Genomic DNA, 26,794 nt, shown 5'->3' on the forward strand with positions numbered 1-26,794 from the left:
CGACGTCCGAACAGATACAGATACAGATAACAAATATAGATAACAATTCAGATTCGCACAAAAATTGGCATATGAATAGACAGAGAACGAGTGTGATAAAGTACACCCTCGTCTCAAACAAAATAAATAGATAGTTCAGTCGTTCATATCACAGATTGCATGTACAGAAATCGAGTTAAATAACAAGTGAGGGGACTGGTACGCTCACCGGTTTAAGTATGGATACTTCAAAAGTTTTCACTTCAGACTGACTTTAATCGCCAAGAAACCCTAAAATAATCAAAGTAAAACAATTGATGGTTTCACATCCAAAATCGAGTAAACGGAATGTACAAGTGAGGCTCGACTACATGTCGTACGTCTTTCCAGGTTAAGTACTAGTACAAAAGAATAAACTATGACTTTTGAGTAAAAAGATAACAGTTGATTCTAGGGTTACAAACAACTCCCAAAACCCATCATTTTTACCAAGATCAACTCAACTTGAAAGAATCGCGTAGCCCTAAAATTTTGGCCAGCATACCCTCTGTATTTACCTATTTTCTAACCATTTATGGCTTCATTGTTTTCCTCAATCAATCCCAAAGTCACACAGAAAAATAACCTCATTGCAATAGCCGTTCAATAGGCTCCAAGTGGTACAAGTACAAATTCAAGCTAGGACAATGGTCCGGAAATGAAGTTTATGCCCTAAACCAAAAGACAGTTTTGATGTCATTTAACAGAACGAACACAACTGGAGCTACACTTATTAGATTGGGGTGTAATTTACACCATTTCGAAGCTAATACAGAGAGCTATAACTTTGATGGAGACTACTAAGTCCAGTTCTCACCCTAACTGTGAGGACTCAAAAATTTTCCTATTTTATTTTATTTTGCTGGTTTAATTAATTATTTAGTTCGACTATTTAAAATCCAATTATATGGAAAAAACGCCTCTTTTATGTTTTAAAATGTTTTGATAGAAAAGTTACTTTTCGAAAACTCGTTTAGTTCGGAACAATGAGTACACGTTTTTCAAGACTATATTTAAATTGAGAGTGTATTAATTTTGAAAAAATAAGAATGATCAATAGTAGATTAAGAAAAGTCGTGAGGACTCGTAAAATTTATTTATTTTAAACTCCTGTTACGAGCTTATTTAAATATTTAAATGCCCGTTTACCCCGACTATTATTTTGTAACCTTTTCAGACCCAATTACATGGAACTATGACTTACATGTATTTTTAAAATGACTTGTTATGGAAATTAATTTTTGGAAGTGAATACGCGTTTTCGAAACAGTGATTGATTTGGGGATACAGTGAGTTTGAAAAATTGGAGACTTATACAATGGTCTTAAAATAGGTATTTTCATGTTTAAATATTTAAGTGATAATTATTAGAACCATCGTTATAAGAATTTCTTGGAGATTTCACTTTATCGCGTTTAAATTAGAAATACGCGTATTTACGCGCGCGATTTAATTGAGACTTAAGACATTTATTTTAGACCATTAAGAGTGAATAATAATAGTATGAATACAAGTGCATTGGAGGTTTAGTGCACAAGTGAAACAAACTCGAGAGGAATCGAGCACGAAACGCGCGTGTTCGCGCGGGTAAAAGAGTTGACCTTTGAATCAATGAGAGCCACACATTTTATTTTCACATGGGAGCATCACACTAGATTAAAACTCTCCACATACTTACCTCAATTGCTGACTCTTTTGCTTCCATTCCAGCCGTGCACCTCAAGAGAGAAAAGTACCAAGTTTCTTCTTCAATTTCTTCTTCAAATCTCCACTAATCCTCCACCAAATCACCTCAAACTTTGAACACACTTTGCTAAGCACTTGGTGATCATCTTAAGCTAGAAGAAGGACATCATCTCACGATTTTTCTTGGAGTTTTTGGTGACCAAAATTTCTGGATTTAGTCATCAAGAGAGGTAATGAACGATCAACCTCTTAATTCTTGATTTATGGAAGTTAGATTACACTCATGAGCTCTTGGATTCTCATGGGTAGCTTTAATTGTTGTAAAATTGGTGAGTGGGCTCTATGAACTCCCACTTTGATGGAAAGGACTGATTTGATGATTGATGATGAAATTAATAGTTGTTTAGTGCTTAAATTAGTGGATTAATGTTGTATTGTTGGTAGAAAATCAAAAGGAGTGCTTGGAGCAAAAGTGACCGTTTTACCCCTGCCTTGTCCGACCATTTTTGTGTAAAATTTTGGGGTTATAATGACTTGATTATGTTGTTTACATATTATTGTGAGTGTGTACAAAATTTCATTGAAAAATAACATGATTTGGTTGGTCAAATGAGTTGATTTCCAAAGTTAGCAAAACTGGAAAATGAATCCCGTATTGCCCAGGCAGTCATTTTGTATCGGCCATAACTATTTACTCTGATGTCGAAATCAAGTGCCGTTTACGGAATTGGAAACTAGACATTCCCAGCTTTCCATTGGTACCAATTTCACGTTCTGGTTCCACTTGAGTGAGTCACACCATTCGATTGAAAATCACTGTCCTGTTTCGTTTCTCTCCAGGAGACAGGACAGGACTTGTATCTTGATGCTCAAAAACGAGCTGTTTGTGGATAGAATTTGAAAATGGTTTCTTCTGATAAAATTCAGATTTATGAGAGAGCTTTCCAACACCACCAACCATTCTCAATTACAAGTTTAATTGAATGAGTTGTGGCCATATTTCGAAACTGATGCAGAGACTAAAAATCCTCTTTTGACTAGTTAAATAGCCTAGCTTGATTCGGGACTTGTTGTTTTGGAAACTTTGATGTCCAACATCTACCAAACTTTATATTAGATGTTCCTTGGGCTTTGTTTCACAAATAAACCAGATTTGGGTTGGTTGCTTTGGACAAAATGTTTAAAAAGGAAAGAAGAGCTAGAAGATAGTTTTACCTTGGAAAATTTTTTGAACTTTGATGGTTTAGTTGACTACCCTCCCGTGTGAATTATTTTGATAGAAGAGTAATCCTCATATGAAGGTTTAATTGTGCAAAATTTGGTAATATTTTAAGGCCATTTTGATATGCAAATGATGTCACAAAATTCGCTCATCGAATCTGGAAAACTTTTCGTTTTCTCTTAGCCAAATGGTCAAATCTGATTTGGAGAGTTTTATTTCAAAAATTTGGATGTCAATGGTCTTTAAATTGCTCAGTGGATGTTTATGAACTCTTGATTGCAATAATGGAGAGATTTGGTGTGAGAACCCAGAAAAAAAAAAAATTTATTATTTATTTATTTATTATTTTATTCCTGTGCACCGTTTTCTTGTATTTTCTTTATTATATTACTTTTATTAGCATTTTATCAGTAAATATAGTTTTTAAATCATTTTTCTAGTATAAGGTAGTTCGTGAGAAATTTGGAACGTATTTTGGACGTGGGACCCGCTAGTGCATTTAGTGAGAGAAATTCGACCAATTCGGTTAAATTGTTCATAAAGGGATTTCATTACTAGGTGTTAGGAGATGATTAGAGGTTACCTAGATGGATTAACTCTGGAGGGACAAGAGGATAACACTAAACAAAACAAGGTGCCACGTGTCCAAATGTGGTTGGACCAAGCTTACCTAACTTTGCCTAACTTTCTTTGTCATTACATAAAAGTCCAAATTTGACCAAAACCTCTTCATTCTTCACCTCCTCATAGCCGAACCTCTCCAGCCAAGAAGGAAAAACATTCTTCAACCTTTCATCTCCAAATCCTTGCTCAATCTTGAAAATCAACCGATTGTTTCTTGAATTAGTCCGTAGAATCATCTTGCTAGGAGGGTTTGAAGACCTTGGTGGTGTTGTTTTGGAAGAAAACTCTCTAAGCTTCAACCTTTCTTGAAGAACTAAGGTATATTGCTTGGAACTCATCTTTTGTTTCTAATTTTGGCCAAGTGGTGCCTTATAGTAGCTATATACGTGATTGTACGGAAGATTTGGTGGATTGGAGTGAAGTTTCCTAATTTTCTGATTTTTCTTGGAATTTTTCTGGTTTCATATGATGGATATGATTGGGTTTGATTTGGTGGTTCCAAATGGTGTTTTATAGCTCACTTGTGCGTTAATTGTAGTTAATTGCGGAAAATTGCCGCTTATGCGGAAAATTTCAGATTTAGGGTTTCAATTGGGGCTTTGCTATGGTTGATTGTTGAGCTTCTAATTGGCTAGTATTGAGGGGTATTGTGACCCTAATGAAGTATATTGAATGCCTTATGAAGTGTTTGGGTGCTTGTGGTTGTGTTGGATGGTTTTTATTGGTGTCTTGTAGGTTGGAAAAGCTGAAATTTTAGGGGAAATGCTGTCCGAGTGTCTAGGGCATTGGATCCTTGTGAGTTGGGTTGAGATTGACTAGAAATGAATAATTTTAGGGTTGTTTCTACTTTTAACCCTAAATATTATGTATTTTTCATTTCCAAGCTATATTTGGGTTTTACCTTAATAGTTCCTATTAAAAGGTATTCGACTCGTGTTTGAGTCTTAATTGTACTTTCTTGATTATTATAGGGCGTGCCGGTGATCCGAGGCTCACGTCGGGCGAAAACTTGTGAAATTACTTTGTTTGACTTGGTGAGTGTACTACTCACATATTTGTTATTCCGTGGCTTTCTTGTACTTGAATTCTGTGTTTTGGACTAGTTGTGATGATTGTTTGGACTAGGTGAGGCGAGGGTGTACTTTACCACTCTCGTACTCTCTGGCCTACTTGTTTGGTTATGATATAACTTGAATACTCTTGACTGTGTTTGATTTGGTGTCGCTTGGATGCCGATCCTTAATGTAACTCTGGATCTGTACTGTTTACTTTGAGCTCTACCTCATTGGAAGTCAATGGACTCGAGCCAGTAAGGACTTGGTCGGGGACATTTGACAAGCCATGGGAACTGTATTTGAGAATCTTTGGGTATGAGACCCTAGATTCCGGTTTACTCGAGTAATACCAATTCTGTACTGTGTGGTGTTCGGGCCCGGTAAGGGGAAAGTGAGGTGGACGGATAATTGGAGTAAAGAGGGGTCTACGGTCATGATTACCTGGTATACATTGACGGAGAGTCAATGAGATGAGATCAAGTATGGCAAAAGAGGAAAAGGGCTCCTGAGAGCCATCCGTATCCTTTTATTCCTTACACTTGGGTGTTATTGCTTTTACTTACTTGACGAACGTATTTGGACTGAATGCTCTTGAGTTTATGTGATCTTGGTATATGTACGTGATAGTACCTCATTGGGCGAAAGCTCACTCCGTTAAATTTTGTTTTCCTTACAGGGAATTATCTTTTGGACTTTTGACTGTGATGAGTAAGTTGAGTGGAGCTAGTCGAGAGATTTTGTATAGCTCCTCAATAGTTGGAACCTTTGTTGTACTTGGATTTAAATGCTTTCTTTTGGCTTGTAACCATACAAAAGTGGTTTGTAATAGGGTGTATTCCTATCCAATGGATTGTACTTGACTTGTATATACTCTTTTCAGTGATTGTTGGAAATTTCTTGTAATCAATGGGATCTTGGCGGATTGTGACGTGGCAGCCACTATTCGCTTTACGTTTTGCCTTTTGTTCTCCCGTTTCTCATTTATTGGGTTGATTAAGCGCGCCAATATTTTCCCGAACGACTTGAGTTAGTGTTTGACCGTTTTAGTAGTCCTGGCGAGAGCTGGGCAGGCAGTCCGCTAACTCCTTTGGTACGGCTTAGGGGAAGGTGGGGCTGTCACATTTGGAACTGATTTCACGGTACAAAAAGTTTGTAAACAAAAGAAAAGTGAGAAGGTAGTTTAGCCTTGAAACTCTTCATAAACTTTGGTTGTTTTAATGACTGCCTTACCATGAGAGTTTTTGTATGAAACTTGGTAAAAATGTTGTTCACACATGGAAGATTTAGTGTACCAAGTTTTATGTATTTCCAATACCAACTCGATGACCAAATGATACTTCGAATATAGTCTTCAAACCTGGAAAATAGCCCAACAGTCTTAACTTTTTCAGCAACTTGGAGCTACTATATCTTGGTAATCGAAACTCCGTTTCTCGTTCTGCTTGTTTTGTTATACTCTTGGATTGCAACACTAATTGATTTCCAAATTTCAATGGTTAGTTCAAAACAAGTGAATTTTGGCGAATTTCCAAAGTTGGCCAAAAACCAACTTAAATCTGTCTTGGTAATTCAAGTTACCAACTTTGAGCCAAAATTTGAGTGCCTTGCACTTACATTCGTGGAAAAGTGTCTTCTAAGAACTTTTAGTACTTTCAAAGAGGTTTCCAATGGTACCAAGTTTTCCAATTTTTGACATGTAAAATGCGAGATACGATTTTTCAAAGTATCATATCAAACCTGAAAATTTTCCGAATTCCAAGGGAAGGGAGCTTTCAAATACTCCTTATTCCCTCGATATTACTTGAACATTTTATACTTGATTTCCAAAATGAAAACTCGATTGCTCATGTACTTTAAGAAACTCCTCCTGAACCTCGATTTACGAGTAATTGAGGTTCATTTTCATAAGATTTCCTTAGATTGCTCTAGCATACAATCTTCCTCGATAATTAGAGATTTGTAGTGATATTGAGTGGTAGTTGATTATTGTCTGCTCAGGCACTCGAGGGAATCTTCAAGAGGATCTCGGAGCGTACACCTAAAACGCTTGTTTGAGAACTACTCGCTTGCTTTGAATTAGGTGAGTGTTCCATATAGAAATACGTAATTGAATAAGTCTAGAACATGCTCATTTCATGGTTATTAAGTGTTAAGTACTATGTGTTAAGTATTTACCATACTCATGCCTATTTAAATAATGTATACTTGCGTTGCATATCGACATGAATCGGTTAAATGATTAACCATATCAAATGACCATATGAACTCGATACATGCTTAACTTGCTAGATTGCTTGCTTAGCCTACTCGATTTTGAAAAATGGAGTCGAGTGTGTACTTTATCGCACTCGTTCTCTTTTGAGATGAATAACTCATTGCTTGGAAACGCTCGAATAACATGATTTGGTGTGTTATGGTTGCATACGTCGTTGGAGTGAATCTCCTCGACTCTCACATGGTAAAAATGGGATAACGGCCAATGATGGCCTATTAATATGATAAATGCCTGTCAATTAACTGTCACTACTCAACCGTTAACCGTCAACCGTTAACCGTTAACCGTTTACCAACCCACATGACTACCTGATTACTTGACTAATTGCTCACATGATTTCCTATCTACATGACTACTCGTTATCCGTGAATTACATGCTCCCATGAAATCAACTTGTATTGCTTACGTGCTTACGTGCTAAGTATCCACTTGATTACTTGATTATCATGAATCACATGTTATATGAAGCTGTCCATCATTGTTAGGCGAGTGTGTACTTTACCTCACTCGACCTACTCAAATGATGAATTTTACCTTTTGTCGAATTACTTGGTTACCTGTGCATGTTGTAAGCTCTAAACTGAACTTGGGCCCTGCCCTTGGTTACTGACCTACTTGAGCCAGGACTGGGCTCGGTCGGGTAGGTTGGAACCCTGGGCCACCGTTTCGGTATACTCGAGTATTACCACTGGAGGGATAAGGTGATGGCCAGTCAAACCGAGGGGATCCGGAAGTCATAAGGTGCAGATGACCGACAGAGTTCCACTGGAACACCGTATCCTACAGTATATGTTTACCTTGTATCATGATAATTGTTTCATACTAAAATGTCAACATGAAATCCTGAGTCATGCCTGTGATATGCTCCCTACCTGTTACCTGTCAAATGTACTCATATCATGATACCTGTTTCATGTTAATGCTCCATACCTGTAACATGCTTAATTACTCGCATCTGTAATAAGCTCCAATCACCTCATGATAACACGCCATTGTGTAACCTTGAACCATGCATATGATATGCCCAACTTACTTCATTTATTTGAACAGTTAGAGTGTCCTGGAACCTCACTGGGCTGTGTAGCTCATACCACGTTGTGGATTTCTTTTACAGGGTTTGAGACCAAGGGTGCTCATGAGTAGTACTAGATTGTTTTCTTTTGAAGACTTTAAGTTATATTATAACGGATGGCTATTGTGTCCTTTTCCGTTGGGTTGTATTTAAGCTTGAAAGCTGCATAATTGTAAGTGTGAGATATTTGAAGTACTTTAATTATGTATTGAAGTTATTTAAAGTATTTCGAGCTTTTGAATGATGGATTGTAGTGAGTCCTGGCGAGAGCTGGGCAGGCGTCCCGCGGATACCCTTTGGTTCGCCTTAGGGAGAAATGGGGGCGTCAGACTAACTAGATCAAATTTACCAAAACAACTCCAGATTTTCCAGTTCGAAACTCACCACGGAAATCAACTAGCAGTCGTGTTTTATTCACTCATATCTCAGCACACACAACTCCAATTCAGGTAATTCCAAAGCCATTTGAAAGCTAAAATACAAGGCTATAATTCTTAAGCAGACATTGACAACCAAATCAGTAGTATTCCTGGTCAAAAACAACCAATTACAGAAGCTGATTAACATGTTCGGATAGAAACAGGGCAGCAGGGGTATTTTGGTCTTTTTATATGTTACATTGCTCCGATTGAGCTGAAATTTTTTAGGATACTATAAAACATCATTCTCTACAACTTTCATGTTTTGTTCTAAGGCTAAATCGGCCTCTAACTAGGTGTAACAGTACCGGACAGAATTGGAGAAAAATGAAACCCTAATCTGGAAATTTTGGTACAAAGTGGAAATTTCCGCAAATAACTACAATTTACACACAATAGCTTCATTCTAAGCTATACCAAGTCATCAACCATGGCCACACAATATTAAACATATGAAAACAGAAAAATTCAAGAATAAATATAAAAGTCACCAATCTCAACTAAAATCAAGAAATCTTTCACCAAATCACATCTTTAGCCACCACAAGTCATTAATTTGACATTATCAATACCAAGGAAAGAATTCCCTAGCTACTCACCTTGCAACCTCAAGAAAGGAAGCTACTTAGCACCAATTTCTTCCAAATCACTTCATCAAGAACCTTAATCCTACCTAGAGAAGAGTTTTTATGGAGTGATTTGAAGTTTTATCGGTTAGATTTGAAGATTGGGGCAAGTTATGGAAGGAAGATGTTGAAGGTTTTTCTCTCTTTTCTCTCCAAGAAATTCAGCCAAGAGAAGGATGAAAGTGATGAATTTTTGGTCAATTTTGGTTAATTGGTAAAGGTAATTAAGATGGTCAAAGTCAAGAATAAACCACAAGGTGACACTTGTCACCCTTATTTAATGCAATTCTATCCTTTTGTCTCTCCAATGATAATCCATCTTGGTAACTTCTAATTATCTTTTCACACCTGATAAATTAAATCCGGTATACACAACTTAACCTAATTGGCCGAATTTTATCAAACTTACCGCACTAGCGGGTCCCACGCCCGGTATCCACTTCTAAAATCTCATAAGCTAACTTATACTCGGAAAAATGATTTCAAAACCATCTTTACTCATAAAAATTATTTTCACAATTTTTTGAATAAATAAAATGTGGAAAAGCGTGCAATTAAAAGAAAATAAAACCTAGCAATTAAGAAAATTACGGGTTCTCACAGAAAAACTTTCCTCCAACCCTAGTACTTGATTCACGCTTGAAACTTTCATTTTTGGTGGATTGATTTAGTAGTAAAAGCTTCCTACAAGAGAAGCAAATATTCTTTAAATGATAGTTTTATGGTGTTTTATCATATACTTTAAGTTTTAATGGCAAACTACAAGTTGTTTGGTTGACATTTGGATTTAATCTCTTGAATTAAACAAGTAGTAGTTGAGTTAGTTAGTATGCCTACCAAGTGTTTGATGAAATGTTTGAACCTTGTTTATGGTTGTTTATGAAGTATTAACATATTTTAAACCTCTTTTGAGTTAGATTTAACACTTGATATGTTGTTAAGTGAAAATCATTGGAGGATGAAGGTTGGATGAAAATGTGAACTTGTGGACTGTTTTCTTTACCTTGGCTGACCGGTATTTGAAAGAAGGGTATCACCTTGATTTTTGTGGTTTATTTGCACCTTAATCAAGTCTAAGAAACTTGGCTAGACATTGGTTAAGCTCATGTGTGAGTTGGAATGAAATTTAAGCAAGTTAAGTGGTTGGTTAGACCACTAGTGGACTGTTTTGATTTCCCTTGATAACTAGACTGCTATGGTCATTCTTAAACATGTTTATGTGTTACATTGTGAACTCCAATGGTACTAGGTGACTTGAATCCCGGTATATGAACATTTGAGGATTGATTTGGGTAAATTTGAACCAAAACAAATGAAGATAGCACCAACAACTAATGTAGTTTTGCTTGAGGTTAGGGCTGATCCAGAGTTGAAAAATCAGCTGACTTGTCTGAGCTACTGGTACTGATAGGAGATGATCTAGATTGTGTATTTGGTACCTTGGAAATCCCTTCGAGTCTAGTTTCCAACGCCACTGACGGCACCTGATTCCGACCTTCCTACAGTGAGTTATAGCCGTTTTACCGAGACTGCGTGGGCGCGACTGTTTTATCCGTGAAGAACATTCTAAGCTTGAATGAGATTTTTCTTTTGCCCAAATTTCATGCACTTATTAAACTTGTTTTCCCATGAACTTTTACTGCATTTTGGACCTCATTTGCATGATTAATTGAATGGATTTAACCACTCACTTGGTCTCTTAATGACCTGACAATTGAGTGGGAAATGAACCTAATTTGTTAACGATTTCACTCGTTGCCCTAGGATTGGGAAACGAAGGTGGTCGTAACTGAGATACTTGACATTTGACTACTACATTGCTTGACAGGTGAGTGTTGCACTACTTGCTACCTGTTACGTGAAATATCTGAATACTTGAAATACCTGATTTGCGACTGTTTGAGCCAAACACTGTTTTGATAAAATGAAGGCGAGCGTGTACTTTATCGCACTCGACCTCCCTTGTTTCCACTGAGGCTCTATATACTGTTATTATGAGATGTGATATCTCTATGTATGACTGTGTTTGAGTTGCTTGGGTGATATCCCATCAACTATTGCTACTGTTTGGGTACCTAACCTCATAGGTGAGTCGGTTCTATCAAGCCAGCATGGGCTTGGTCGAGAAGGCCGATATACCTTGGGAACTGTTTACTAAACACTGGAAACCGGAATACTCAAGTATTACCAAACTATTGTTTATGGTGTGCGGGCCCGGTAGGGGGTTGACTAGTGGACGGAGAACGGTGAAAGTGGTGTTCTACGGACTTTATATTCTATGAAGATAAATGTTCACGGAGAGTCAATGGATGCGGTTACGATCAAGCTCAAGTGGTTTCTGGCTTTTGAAAGCCACCCGTATCCTTGAATTGAGCTGTGATTAAATTGTTATCATACTGTATGGTATCTACTTGATTATATTTTGAGCTCTACTTGATCATATTGTGCCCTTATTTGGCTATGTGCTTACTTGTTTACTTGGAATCTCACTGGAATTTAGCTCACCCCATTCCCTTGGTTTTCCTTAACAGATCGGGAATGGACTTGATCAAGTGTTTTCTTAGCTTTATTTTGCTTTGAACTTGTATTTGGAGATTTGTAACTTTTGTTTGAGAAGACTTGTAAGTTTGAATTCATAAGTTCTACTTATGCTATGTAAATTAAGTGTGGAGTGGTAAGTTGACATTTAGCTATATATACTAAGCTTTGGATAGTTGGCGTAGTGATTATGTTTCAATTAGGTTTACACTCCCTTGCTTGGGAGGTAATTCATTAATTTCATTTGAGTTGATAGTTCTTTGATCGACCAAGCCCCGGCGAGAGTTGGACAGGCTTTCCGCTGATACCCTAGAGTTCGCCCTAAGGAGAGGTGGGACTGTCACAGTTAGTATCAGAGTTTAGGTTTCAAATCTTTGTAGTGTATCCTAGACTTAAAAGTTTAGGATGCCAGCCTGTGGGATTTGGTTTGAAAGTTGAGTTACTGCTGGTAGGGATAAAAATTAGAGCCTAGACTTGAATTGGCCTAAGTGAATTAGAAATTTTCGACTTGAGGATTATATTAGACTATTTCCCCTTAAGAGTACTTAAGTTTCCTCTACACTTTTGTAGGATGGACGGGACAGATCTAGTGGCCTTAGCAATAAACCAGTTGGCGAGCCGTCTCGTGGGGACTTACCGATGATTAAGTATCAAATCTGGCCCAGAGGAGTTAGAGCCTATTAGAGCCCATCTATCCTCTACAGGCGGTGCGAGTGTCTGCATATTTATACCTATCCTAATGCAGTAGTGTTGGCCATTGTGAAGGAGTGGAAGGTGCTTGCAAGGGACAATGATAGGCTTGAAACTGAAGTGAATCAACTGAAGGAAACTATTAAAATGCAAACTGATCGGATTAAGAAGCTTGAGTATGATGTGGTCGAGGGCCGAGAAAGGGTTGATGACCTTTGTGCACAGCTTCGAGAAGCTCAGGAGCGCATGGTTAAGAGGGCCATGAAAGTGAGGAATAGAGCTAAATCGATTTTGAATATTTGTGATGACTTACTTTGAGATGTGAGCAATGAGGCTTTCTACATTGGAGGCGAGGCAGAAGCTGAACTTGCCTAGGCTGAGGGGTCAGTTAGTCCCGCGGCGGACTAAGCCTTTACTTCTAGGCTACTATTTTGGGTGATTTTGACTACTGTACATAGAGAGGATTGGGGATGCGGTGACTTGGTAGTTGTACTGCTTTCTTTTGGCCACTTACACAAGGTTTTTACTTGATATGACTGTATGGTTGTATCTATTTTTTTGAGGCTTGTACTTGATATTTTCGGTCTTGTTATTTTGTAAACAACTGCTATGAGCCTTTGAATGTATAATACTGTGACTTTGACTGTGACTGTGATTGCGACTTTGATGGTGACTGTGACTTTGATTTTAACTTTGACCTTGGTATTGACTTTGACTTTGATTTTATTTCGGCATTGGCATTTAACTACGTTGCAATTTCACTCACTTATCGTGACTCCGATTTCATTTTTATTTGACTTTCGAAAAATGAATAAGTATCTAACATGTACCAACACTTACTTACCTGTTAGTTATAATACTTGGCCCCTAGACCAGTGAGCAATAATGGAGACGAGACGACAATGTGGTTAGGGCAGATCCAGGACTAAGAGGAAGAATAAGGTCAAAAAAACGCAAGAGGTAAAAAAAAAAAAATTGCAGCTGGCCATTTCTTCTATTTTACTCATATCCGTTGTTTTTTATAAGTCTAGCTCATCACTTAAAGATCTCATTCATAAAATCTAAGGGCTCTAAAATCTTAGTAAAAACCCAACTATCATCCTAACCTTAGGTGTGAGGGTTTGGGAGAGTAGCTTCTGGTATAAAAGGGATAAGAGGAAGCCGCAAAAAAAAAAAAAAGAAGGGAGGAAAAGGGTAGAATCCAAGTTGATGGCTAGGGAGAAACCAGAAAAAAGGGGGACTTTTTCGGCGACGGCGGAGAGGAAAAGAGGATTGGGATGACGGCTGAAAGAAGGAGGAAGCGGGAGTGAGAGCTAGAGGGAAGAAAATAGAGAACAAGGAAAATAGGGGAAGGGGCTTCGGCCAAAGAAAGAAAGAGAAACCGAGAGAAAGGTGACAGAGAGTGAGAGAGAAACAGAAGCTGGGGTTCTGGGAAACTGAGAATGAAAGGGAAAATCATAAGGCAAGGGAGAAGGGAGATCGAAGGTTTCATTATTGTCTGGAGCTGTTCAAACGAAGCTTTTTCCAATTCCGTTCGTCTGTTGGAGGATACCATACATCAGGGTAAGAATTGCAACGCAAGAGTAAACTCGTTTTCCCTTGGTTAGATTACAAATATGTTCAGATTTTTGGCTTTCGTTTATCATGCTACTGTGAGGAGTCGAAAAATGAGTTCTTGCTGATTTATACTCCATTACTTGGTTCCCTTGTAGTTGGTATGGATTGTTTGCAGTGGTTCCTTTGCGTTTTACTTATAAAGATGCTTCCTTTCTTTTGTTTTTATTTTATCCTGCTTGTCTAATGGTTCTTCGCTGGTGATTTTATCTGGAATTTACCTGCTCTTCCTAAAAGCAAAGAACTTGATTGATGTGTTGGTACGTTGCTGCAAAAAAAAATGAACCATGTTTACAGGGGTCTGTTTCAAATAACCTTTCGGTTCTGCTTTGTTTCATGGCATAGCAGTAGTGATTCATACAGAAACATGAAACCCATGCTATTTTGATGATTTGTTGTGTCTAAGGAAGTGTCCATTCCCAGTGTTAGGAAAATAAAGCTTTGTTGGAATTTGTTCGTGAAATCTGCGTTTTGTTTGGTTGGAGTTAAGTGATTAAAAGCTGCTGCAACGAGTTCAAAGCCCTCGGCTTGTTACAGCAGTGTGGACAGACCTTGCTTCCTTCCTTTGTTTGTTAAAGTTTTTGCTTATTTGGAGCTGGTGAATTCTGTAATGTTCGGTTTGGTATGTGGTGTGCATATTTGCCACGAGTTTCCCTCCTTGTGCCTCTGCTGCATTTTTACATTCAGTTGCATTTTGGAGCTACTGATGTCTGTAGTATCTTCTTGATGCACGTAATCTCTAGTGTCTCCTGCTGCTTTTATGAATTGTGGGTCATCTTTATTGCCTTAATCTCGCCCATAGAATGCTCTATCATTGGATTTTGTTAAAATGAAAGTTTGGAATTCGTGGCTGAATGAGGAAAACTGCATTTCATCTTTATGTTTTGCTGTTTTCCCTGCTTCCCGCAACAGCTCACAAAACTGGTTTTAGTCATCTTTTGCTAGTTTAATCCGGTGTTGAAGAGATGAAATGGAAGGTTTGGTGTTGATGTTTGTGTGTTTGGGTTTAAGAAAAAGCTTGAAACATGTCTAAACATTGCTGGAAAATTTATTAGCCTGCCGAACCCAATGTTTCACAGTCTTAGTCTTTTGTTTGTTCTTTCTTTTCGGTTCCAAGCTGGTATTTTATTTAGACAACAATTCGATCATGTTTCTTCTTGGTTTGCTTGCATGAATATGTCTAAAATGCATAAGGAATGGCGTGAGAATAGGGGCGGAAGAAAAGAAAGTTTCTGAAGTAGTTTGCAGAAGCTTGCTTCTTCTTTTTTTCCTTTCGTGGATTGCATGCTTTGCATGAAAATGTTCCAATAATTGCATTCCAACCCCTGAATTCTTGTCTAATTCTACTACGGCCCAAGCAATTGGAAAAATTAATCAAATTGATCCCTCAAACTTTTCCTTTCTTTCAATTGGGTCCTTATTTGTGTCAATTTGATGAATATGGGTTGTTTGGTTTATTTGAATGCTTTGAATGATTCAATTTTATGTTTGTTTCCATTTTATGTGATTATTCGTTAATTAAAGTGATGCCTTGACCTTTTCTTTATTTTTGGAGGGTAAATAAGTAATTTCACTCCATTAGGGCTCCAACTCAAGGGAGGTACTCCTGATCCCTTATTTCTCACTTTATTTGACCCTATGTGTCTATGTGATTTATGTGCTTAATTGCATGCCTTTTGAATGTTTTCATTTTATTTATTTATCCACTTTATTTGTTTTAGTTTTATACAGTTATTTTCAATTTCGATCATTTGAAAGGCACTTGAATGCCAAAGTTGTAATAGTTAGGTTATTATTTCATTCCGTTTCCCCTCTTAGATTGTAGTAGGCTTCCCCCGAATGTAATAGTTAGGGCTTTATTTGCTTTGTTTGCCTTATGTGTGTTTTGCATGTCTATGTGCTATGTGTTACCGCTTTCCTAGGGTCTTGCATCTAGATATCATGCTTATGTGTTATGTGCTATATGTGATTTATGTGTTTACATGCTTGTATTAGGTCTTACATGATTTATTTGATTGTAACCGATGTGTGACGTCACCACACTAGTCCAATGCTAGTTGTGGTCAATTTCTCGAATCCACACTAGTCCAACGCTAGTTGTGGCCCTTTGTTCCGACTTTTCTCGCTAGTCCAATGCTAGTGGGACATTGTAGACATGGGCTAGTCCAACGCTAGACCCTTAGGAGCCCCTCGAGCATTAGATCATGGTTGTGTGATAAAATCACTTCATCTCATGCATGTTTTCATTTTTTAGGGTTTTACCATGTTGCATGACACTTTCTTATATATGTACATCCTTTATCCCATATTCCCTTCTACTTATATTCCCTATTCCGTATTTTCCCTTATATGTATATTCCTTGACCCCTTTGTATGAAACATGACATTAGACTTGGATTTCATCTAAACATTAGAATTAGGTTAGATCATTTGCTAGATTAGGAAAACCCCTTGGGTATGGGATATGGACGAGTTTGGCTTTTTAGCCTTAGTACGCTTGTATTCCCTCTATTAAAGGGAACATTGAAAGTCACGAGTATAAGTCCCCGCACCCATTATGATGCATTCCTTTAGGTCATACACATTTGTATATTATTATTTTCTTTACTTTTTCTTTCTTTCGAGTCTCATTCTTGCATTATTCGTGACTTCTTCAAAGAGTCTTTATTGGGCGTCATAATTAATGTGATTGGTACCAAGTAAGTTTTGAAGATACATTTGGACCCCTCAACACCCTCCTAGGTCTAGGGTATGCATTCATATAGTACATCCAAATGTGATAAATCTTACGGGTAAAATAAGAAAATCTTTGACTAAATCGCGCAACTAGCTTTGGCTAGGTTGAAAGGGTGCCTTGGATTCTTATCCTTGCCTTCCCTTTCTTCAAATGTGACTCCCGAATTTTTTTCTCTGATTTTCGTAGACTTGGAGTCGTTTAAAAAGGGTTTCTACTTTTTTCTTAAAAAATTCATTTTTTGGTGACTTGGTACACCTTAACTCTATACCAAGTGGCGACTCCATTTTTCATTCAAAAAACCCTTTTTAAACTATATTTTGGGTCAAATCGTCGCATTTTCAAGTCCCATTTAGACCTATGTTTTTCATTTTCTTTTTAAATCAAAAATTCATTTTCCAATCAAAAAATTGAATCAAAAGCCATTTTTCTAAACTTGTCTTTTATTTTTTCTTATTTCAAAAATGGGGCGCGACAGAAAAATACTCCCCAATGAAACAAAAGCAGCAATATATATGGAGATGATTAAGATACAAATGCTATGATAACAAGAGCATTTGAATTAATTCACCTTGAATTTGTAGGTGAATGAAGTTATTTTAAAGACACCAACTCAGTTAAAAAATGTGAGGACCCGAAAATTATTTTTATTTTATTTTTTAATACATTTTCTTTATTTTACTTTATTGCCTTAATTTTCTAGTATTTTTATAAGTGAGTAAAGTTTTTAAAACATTTTTCTTCTATAAGCTAGTGCATGTTAAGTTCGTAGTGCATTATGGAAGTAGGACCCAGTAGTGAAGTGTGTGCGATAAATTTTGAAGATTAGGAGGAGTTTTGTACAAAGGGATATTATTTTATAAGGTGTTAAGGGATAATTAGAGGTTGGCCAGATATTTTAGTAATAGGAAGACAATAGGATGAGAATTAACCCTTGGAAGACATTTGTCACCAAAGCCTTGGAGCTTTGAATTTGACTACAACCATTCTTAGCCTTTAATAAAACAAAATTTGACAAAAAAACCCTTTCATCTTTCTTCTTCTTTGGCCGAAACTTTGAGAGGGAAAAGAGAGAAAGAAAACTCCATTTTAAACCTTGAATCCTTGGAATTTCATCCTAAGCCTGCAATTCCATCCATAGAAAGTGATATCAAGGTAGGAAGAAAGGCTTTTGTGGAGAGATTTGTGGAGGAAGAAGCTTTTGGTTACATTTCTTCATAGGGTTTGGAGGTAACTATGTCTAGAAGCCATCTCTTTTCTTTAACTGGCATTTGAGTGGATTTAATACTTGATGATTATGGTGGATTCTATGGAAAATTTCATGATTTGTGTGGTGGTTAGAAATTTTCCAGCTTTAAGTGAGAATTTTCAACTTGGAAATGTTAATTTCAGCCTTGTTATGTCCTTGTTGTTTTGCCATGAGGTTTCTCTAGCTTTTGTAGGCACTCGTGACTTCAATATACAAATTTTCAGCTTTTGTATACAAATTTCAGCTTAGGGTTTGCATTTTTCTAGCTTTGGTATGATGATATATGAGTTGGAAATTTGTATATTTTGGCTAGCCTTATGGTCTAGAACTAGTGTGACGGCCCCACCTCCCCCTGGGGCGTACTGTGACAGCCCCACCTCTCCTAAGGGCGAACCCTAGGGTATCAGCGGACCGCCTGCCCAGCTCTCGCCAGGACTCAGTCGTTCAAAGAACTAATATCATCAATAAAACGCATAGAACATCATCCAAAACAGGGAATTAAAACCCTAATTAAAACACAATCACTATTTCGACGTTTCAGCTTAGTATATGCATCATCACTTGTCAGCTTACTACTCCATGCTCAAAATTTACATAACATAAGTCATACTCGAAAATTTAAGCTTACAAGTCTGCTTAAACAATAGTTACAACCTTAAAACACAAGTACGAGCAAAAGAAAGCTAAAAAGCTCTTGATCAAGTCTCTTCCCGATCTGCTAAGGAAAACAAAGGGAGTGGGGTGAGCTAACGCCCAACGAGGTTCCAAATAAACAAGTAAATACATAGCCATATAAGGAAACAAAATAACCAAATAAACACCGTACAGTAAAATAACAGTTTAATCACAGTTCAATTCAAGGATACATGTGGCTTCCAAAAGCCAAAAATCCACTTGAGCTTGATCATTACTGGTTCCGTTGACACTCCGTCAACGTTTACATTCATAGGATAAAAAGTCCGTAAAACACCGCTTTCACCAGTCTCCGTCCACTAGTCAACCCCCCCACCGGGCCCGTACTCCATAAACAGTAGTTTGGTAATACTCGAGTATACCGATTTCCAGTGTATAGTAAGCAGTCCTCAAGGTTTATCGGCCTTCTTGACCAAGCCCTTGCTGGCTCGATACGACCGACTCACCTATGAGGTTGGGTACCCAAACAGTAACAGTAGTTGATGGAATGTCATCCAAGCAACTTAAGCATAGTCATGTATAGCAATTTCTCATTTCATGTTAACTTATTCAGTAAGTAGAGCCTCAGTGGAAACAAGGAAGGTCGAGTGCGATAAAGTACACACTGGCCTCGATTTTAAATAAAACAGTGTTTGGCTCAAACAATAGCAAATCAACGATTCCAAGTGTGTGAGTGTTCCACTACCTGCTACTTGTTATGTGGAATTGTGACAGCCCCACCTTCCCCTAAGGCGAACCAAAGAGGTTAGCGGACTGCCTGCCCAACTCTCGCCAGGACTAACGGTGCAGTATAAAGCGATCTATCACGTTTTGAAACTTATAACGCGCGCAACAAGGCAAAAGGGCAAAATATCCCAAAATAAAAGAAACGAACTCCAGAGTCGGCCATGAATAGTAACCGACCAGTCCGAAACCCAACCAAGCATCGAAATACATATACAACATAAAATTTACCATTTACAAGCCACAACGGCCAGCCAAAACCATTCACTAAGGAAGTACACATTCGATTTGCCGATCAAAAGGAAATGAACCCGTTATACATTAGGGTTTCACTTCAAGAACAACACAAAAGACATTTACATGCTCAATTCGGCAATTGACTATCCAATCCATTCTCAAAAGTAATTATAACCCTGTAAGGAAAACAAATAACACGGAATGAGCTAAAGCCCAGTGGTATACCACCTAATAAGCAATCAAAGTCATATAAGAATGAACTTTCATTTAAAGTGCACAAATAAGCAATGAAGCAAAACGGTAAAAGGATACGGTCGGCTCTCAAGAGCCCATTTCCACGCTTGCAATCTTGATCCAACCTCATTGACTCTCCGTCAATGTTAAAAGTACCAAACCGTAGACCACCCTTTACTTCCAATCCTTCCACCTAACATACCCCAACCGGGCCCGCACTTCATTTCAGTAGTTTTTGGTAATACTCGAGTTTACCGGAACCAAGGGTCTCATTACCACAAGGTTCCCCAGTACAGTCCCCGTGGCAATTCAATCTTCACGACCAAGCCCTCGCCGGCTCGATCCAATTGACTACCAAACGGGGTTGAGCTCAGTAATACAGTAAGGCCGTTGGACATCGTCCAAACGACACCAATTCAGTTTCCATGAAATGGAATTCACCAACCAATATATCAAGTTCAGTAATGCAATAAAACGGTAACCAATCAGTGACAATATCAAAAGAGGTGAGGGCGGTCAAGTACACCCTCACCTTAATCAATTTCAATATCCAAGTAAGCCATCAAGGCATCACATAACATTTAACAAAGCCACATAGTAACAATTTAGTGAGTGGTATACTCACCAAGTGAGAAAGTGGTGTTTCATACACCGTGGTCACCAAGACGTCGTGAGCTACCGTCACGCCCTAGAATCACGCAACAAATGCAATGAGACTCGATAACGAGTCATACAGCAATGCTAAACACAACCCCAATAGGGTTTCATATGCATAAATGTGCATAATAGCAAACCAGAAATTAGAAAATGGCCTTAGTCTTGGCCCCCAAATAGAAAACTGTTTTACACTTATTATGCGGTAATGGCATCAATTTCACTACGGTTATCGGATGGGGGTGTAAGACCCACCGTTTCGAAGCTATGAAACAGGGCTACAACAATGTAGAAGGTCACTCACTCCAGTTCCTAGCTTAACTAGGTCGAAATTTCCAAATACTATACCAGAATTATCAAAACAGGTTTGCAAATCACGTAAAACTGTAATTACTATAACTTAGTCTATACAAGTCCAAATGCCGAAATTCCAAAGGCATATGTTAGCTAAGACATCCTGATACAATTCATCAGAAGACACCAACTCCAAAATCGAAACCAATACCAGTCAAAAAGGCCAATTACTATCGCAGTTTTCGCATTCTGTCCAAAGCAGAACAGCTACAGTAATTTCGTTATAACTCATTCTACATTAATCCAAATGACCTGAAATTTTGCAGGCATCTCAATCACATCAATACCTACAACTTTCATGTTTTGAGCAAAGTCAAATTCGGCCTCTAACCCTATGATCCAAAACCGGACAGAATTGGGGATTTAAGAACCCTAGCTTTTCAATTTTCACACCAAATCCAAAATTGGTTGCATTTATCCACATTTCACATCCACTAGAGCCATTATAGCCCATTGCCAATCATCACAAACAACCACACCATCATAATCCAATTAAACCAGAAAAATCATCATAAAATGGAAAACTTCACCAAATCAATTCAAACCAAGATAAAAACCAGAAATTTCAGCACTCTTATCACTAATAAGCACAACATAAGCATCATTAGGTGTAGTAAGATGTTTCAAGCTTCACTTACCAAAAACCAAGAGAGAGGAAGATTTTGTGCACCTTAGTCCTTCAAACAAAGTTCACCAAACAACTTACTAGCACTAGAAGGAAGAATTTTATGGAGTGAAAACCAAGTTAAGCAAGTGGTTTAGTTGATTTGAGCTAGAAGTTTGCTAGAATGTTGAAGAGTTTTGTCTTTCTTCTTGCTTAGAGAGGGCCGGCCATAAGGAGGAGAAAAATGGTGAATTTTGTGCAATTTTTGGATATTTAACCTTTGGTCAAAAAAGTCAAAATTGTGAATAGTAATTCTTAAAAGGCATCCAATAAGAAGGTGACACTTGTCACCTTCATAAATGCATTCTTATCTTTCTTTTCTCTCTCACATCAATCACTTCACACACACTACTTATCTCTTAACACCCGATAAATTTTAAACAGTATCCGAAACTTAACCTTATCGGCCAAATTTTTCCGAACTTTTCGCACTAGTGGGTCCCACGTCCACTATTTACTCTTAATTTTCTAAAATTGTCGCGCCCCATTTTTTTGGAAAAATAAAATGATTGTTTTTTGTGAATTTATTGATTTGGGAAAAATAAATTTTGTTGATAAAAAACAAAAATGGGTCTAAATGGGACTTTTGAAAATGCGACGATTTGACCCAAGAAAAATAGTTCAAAAAGGGTTTTTATATGAAAAATGGAGTCGCCACTTGGTATAGAGTTAGGGTGTACCAAGTCACCCAAAAAAAATGAATTTTTTAAAGAAAAAAGTAAGAAAACCCTTTTTAAACGACTCCTAGTCCACGTAAAACAAAGAAAAAGGTTCGGGAGTCACATTTGACGAAGGGAAAGGCAAGGATAAAAATCCAAGGCACCCCTTCGACCTAGCCAAGGCTAGTTGCGTGATTTAACCCTTATTTTCCTAATTTTTCTACCCAAAGTATGTATTTGCATTTTGGACAAAGACTAATGAATGAGAAATGCAATCCTAAATTCTACGATGTCTCTCGTGAGGTTTTTGGTCCCAAACCACATGAATTGTGGCGGCCAATAAAGGGAAACCTCATAGAGGTCGATTGATGCAAATGGTGACTCAAGTGCAAGTGTGCAAGTGTATGAAAATCAAAGTGTTTGTGTGTGCAAATGAATGAAGATAGAATAGTACATATATAAGTGAAACTTGAATTTCATTTGTGAAGTAAAGTAAATAAATGATAAAAATGTAGTGAAAAATATGGATTGAGAAATGTAAGAAAAATGTGATTAAAAGAGTATGGAAGTGATAAAAATGAAAGTATGACCCTAGGGGAATGCAACAAGTCGGGTACGGGGGTTGACTTCTAACTTTTTGAGATTTTAATTTTCCCTTTGATTAGAAGGAAAAACTAGCGTGCTAAGGCTATTTTGAAGCCACACTCGCTCGTTTCCCTTACCCAAGGGGGTTTTCACGCAAATGAACTCTAACTAGCATGAGATGCAAGTCCTAAAGTGAAGGGGAAGGGGTTTGAGGAACATACCAAATGATAAACTAAGGAAAAATGCGTGATATGTGGTGATCATGCACTTCGTGAAAAAGGAGAAAAAACCTATTGGGTCTAGCATTGGACTAGCCCCTCCTATGAATTCCGACTAGCGTTGGACTAGTGGAAACGATAAAAGAAACCACAACTAGCGTTAGACTAGTGTGGTGACGTACATTCATCCATTCCATTCATCTATACTTAAAAAAAACGAGTAGACATGCAAATCACTTAAATCATGTAGCACTTATCATGCTCGACTAAATGCCAGATCCTAATAAAGCATTTAACATATAACACATAGGCATGCAACCATTACATTTACTAACTAAAACAAAGGGGAAAGGGAAAATGGACCAAATTACTTGCTACGCCCTATCTATTACAAGCCAAGAGGTGTACACATACCCCATTGATAGAAATCGAAAGTAAATGAAATAAATGAAATGAAATAAGGAGTGGCTAGAAAAGCAAGTAGACATGCAAATTTCAATTAGCACATTAGTCCACATAGGAGAGAAACAAAAGATAAAAGAAAGTTATACCTCCCCTGTTCGTGAAGCTAATAAGTGGAAAAGGTTCTAATTTGAGCTAAAAACCATTAAACAAAAGATTAATGTACCAATTTAATAGTAAATCAATCAACACAAATTATTCAAAAACAAAAGTTAAGGAACCACTAATAGATACGAAATTGAACCATTGAAACCTTTCAAATAATCAAACAAATCCATATTCGTCAAATAGGGATCCAAATGAAAAATGAAAAAGACATTTGAAGGATCAAATTGATGGATATTTCAATTTCTAGAGCCATAGTGCAACAAAAAGGAACTTGAGGGGTCAAAATGCAAATCTTAAAAAATTATTTCATGCAAACTCATGCAAATGAACGTGAGATTGTTTGCAACAAGAAAACATTTCTGCAATCAAACTATCAACCGCAACTTGCATTCTCACAAGCAAATATCAACCTTAATGCCAAAACTTGATCAAAACCATTCAACCAAAAAAAACATCCAAACATACAATGCAATTTCAACATTCAACAAGACAAACCAGAGAAGGAAAATTGCGCAAAGTGCTAGAAGGTAGCTCGGCAAAAAACTGTTTCGTTCATTTTTCAAAACTGTCTGGTAATGGTTCAAGTATTCAAAACCCAAAAGTGCAAACTCAACACCACTCACCCACTTCCCCTTTAACATCGGATTAGGCTAGTAAAAGATAAAATAGAAAGATCAAAACTAGCTTGTGTGGGTTGTTGTGGGAAGAAAAAGAAAGCAGCAAATTATGAGGATGAAAACGCAGCAAAACAAAAAAAATGCAGCAAGAGTTTCTGAAAAACAAACAAGCAGGTTGCTACATTTTCCTTCTCAAACTCAGATTTCTTAATCACAGCCTTAAGCTAAGCAAGAGACTTCATGACTTCCAACCACAACAAGCAAGAAACAATAAAGGAACTGATGCAAAAGAAAATTCTGGACAAAGCATTCATGCACAAAAAGCTAGGTAGCCTGATTGAATTCTTTCCCAGCAGATACTCAAACCCAATTCAAACATTTCAGATTCAATCATGCAAACTCATCTTCCCCTGCCCCTTTTCACACAAGACATAATAACCAACTAGAAGAAAACGAAGTATGGACAAGAAACGCAGGAAAAGCAAATGCGACAACACCTATTCTGCTGCAATTTTTCTGCTGCCATTTTGCAGCTTCAGGAAAAATCTTTCCACAACCATTCTCATGCAATCTCTTCTTGCACTTAGGCATATTCATGCAAACAACCAATAAAAGGCTTGATTGAACTGTCATCTAAATAAGATACCAGCCTGGAACCGAAATGAAAGAATAAACAAAAGACTAAAACCGTAAGACATGAAGATTCGGCCAGCTATGTACATTTTCCAGCAATGTAGTAGTTTATTTATAGAGCTTTTGTCCCTAATTTTCTTCAATTCTTACTTCAACTCAACATGCAAAAGGTGATTAGCAATCTACAAACTAGTCTTAACATCCAACATAAGAATCTTAGCTAAAATTCGAAGGAAAACTAGTCAAGTGCTCAACTCCTTTCTCTCGGCCATGCTGAAAAATATTTTCCTTCCATAATTACTTCAGTTCATGGTCCAATTCACCAGCTTTTCAAGTGTTAAAAAATCAATAAGATAAACATGAAAACTAGAACAAGATGTTATAAGACATTTTACTTAGGATTATAGCCAATGATCATGGAATTTTCCAAATTAACAAGAGTGTTTCAACCTACTCTCTCTCGGCCAACAAAACAGATTTTCCAGCAAGTTATTTCGAAATTTTCAACAAGGTTTCCATCCAGAAAATTCAACATGCAATACTAGATATAGGTCATATAGGGCATACAACGGGATTTTCCAGCTTCAATCACCAAAACATCCATTAATACTCAAAAGAACCACCATCGGCTAAGCTGAAACTTTTCCAGCGGCCATGTAGTCCTCCAAACAAGAATTCCAGCAACAAAACTCAAGCTTGTCACCATAAAACTTACATGCATCACCAAATAAAGAGCAATCTATCAGGTTTGATCCAAAACCAAGTTCGAACAAACATCAAAAACACTAACCAACCAGAAATTCATTCAGTTCCTCTCGGTTGACTTGCATGCAACCAGATTTTGTTTTCCTTAAATTTTCTTGCTTTCTCACAGCTAATTAACTTCATGCAAAGCTTGATCATCCAGTTTTTAGTTAATTAACTACACAATTAAACTCAGATTATCACAAATTGGCCAATTAAGGCTGTAAATTTCCAGCTTACTCATTCAGCACTCCAATTCTTTCGAAACCAGTTTTCTTGTGACTTAATCTATCATCCAACCACATAACCACCACATGCAAGCTTATAATCAACATCATCTATCCCTAAACAACTAGTTTAGGTCCAGAAATTACCTCAGCTTGGAGTTCACACACACGGCTAGCAACAGAAATATTTTTCTTCCTCTCGACAGTCCAGAAATTGCAGCCCGCTAGCTCTCCCTCTCCCTTGCTCAAGCTTGCGACTAGGATGGAGGAAATTTGGCTCTCAATTTCTTCACTAGCTCACGGATGGAAGGAAGAATGAACAGCAAGTCTCTCTCTTCCCTCCCTAGTTTACGGACAGAAAGGAAAAGAATAAAAGGCTCGGCTCTTTCTCTCCCTCACACACTCTCGGCTCACGGCAGAAAAGAAAAAAAAATGGAAGTGCAATGTTGTGGTGGATTGGAAATCATATCCCCCCCCCGTGGAGTGTGTAGGTAGTGGAATGTATATATTGAAGTGTTTGGAGTGGAGCTAAGTCGGCACTTGGAATGGAAGGTGCTGGAATGTGAAGTGGAAATGGAACCGGCAGAAGTGGAGTTGTGATTTTTTTTGATTTTTTGATTTTTTGATTTTTTTTTTTTTTTTGAAATTAACTAAATAAAACTGATAATAAAAATAGATAACAAACAACAAAAACAACAAAAACAAAAAAAATAATAATAATTTAATTAACATTGGATAGAAACTAAATAAACTAGAATCAACAAAGCACAATTTTCCATTTTTCATCAATTTCCTCTTTTCTCTTTTCTTTTTTTTTCACAAATTTTACGTTAAAACTTAAAACTAAAACTAAAACTAAAACGTGAACAAAATTAATATGACAAATAATAACAAATAAAAGACAAATAAAAAGGTAACAACTAAAATGCAGACAATCTAAAACAAAATCATGAATTAGATGCAACATACAAATTATTTAAAAATTTGGTGTCTACAGTTTGCCCCTCTTTGTTTGAGTTTTGAAAAAACTTGAGACAAAGAAGTAGACACCAAATACTTACCTGTGTTATTCGGCTGCAAAATGATTTGAACGGACAGGAATTTTAAAAACGGGACTGACCCGAACATGAAACTAAACGGGACTGACCCAAATAAAAATT

The 26,794-nt window shown here is 37.3% G+C and overlaps 1 long non-coding RNA gene across 1 annotated transcript; it reads left to right on the plus strand.

The window, feature by feature from the left end:
- The first annotated feature begins 3,499 nt into the window (after nucleotides 1–3,499).
- Nucleotides 3,500–5,556, plus strand: LOC140013243 (uncharacterized). Its single transcript, XR_011820315.1, has 2 exons — nucleotides 3,500–3,868; nucleotides 5,282–5,556. It is a non-coding gene; the product is annotated as an uncharacterized lncRNA (long non-coding RNA).
- Nucleotides 5,557–26,794: the final 21,238 nt, after the last annotated feature.

Source organism: Coffea arabica, chromosome 8c (genome assembly GCF_036785885.1).
Source record: "Coffea arabica cultivar ET-39 chromosome 8c, Coffea Arabica ET-39 HiFi, whole genome shotgun sequence".
In the NCBI taxonomy this organism is placed as follows: Eukaryota; Viridiplantae; Streptophyta; class Magnoliopsida; order Gentianales; family Rubiaceae; genus Coffea; species Coffea arabica.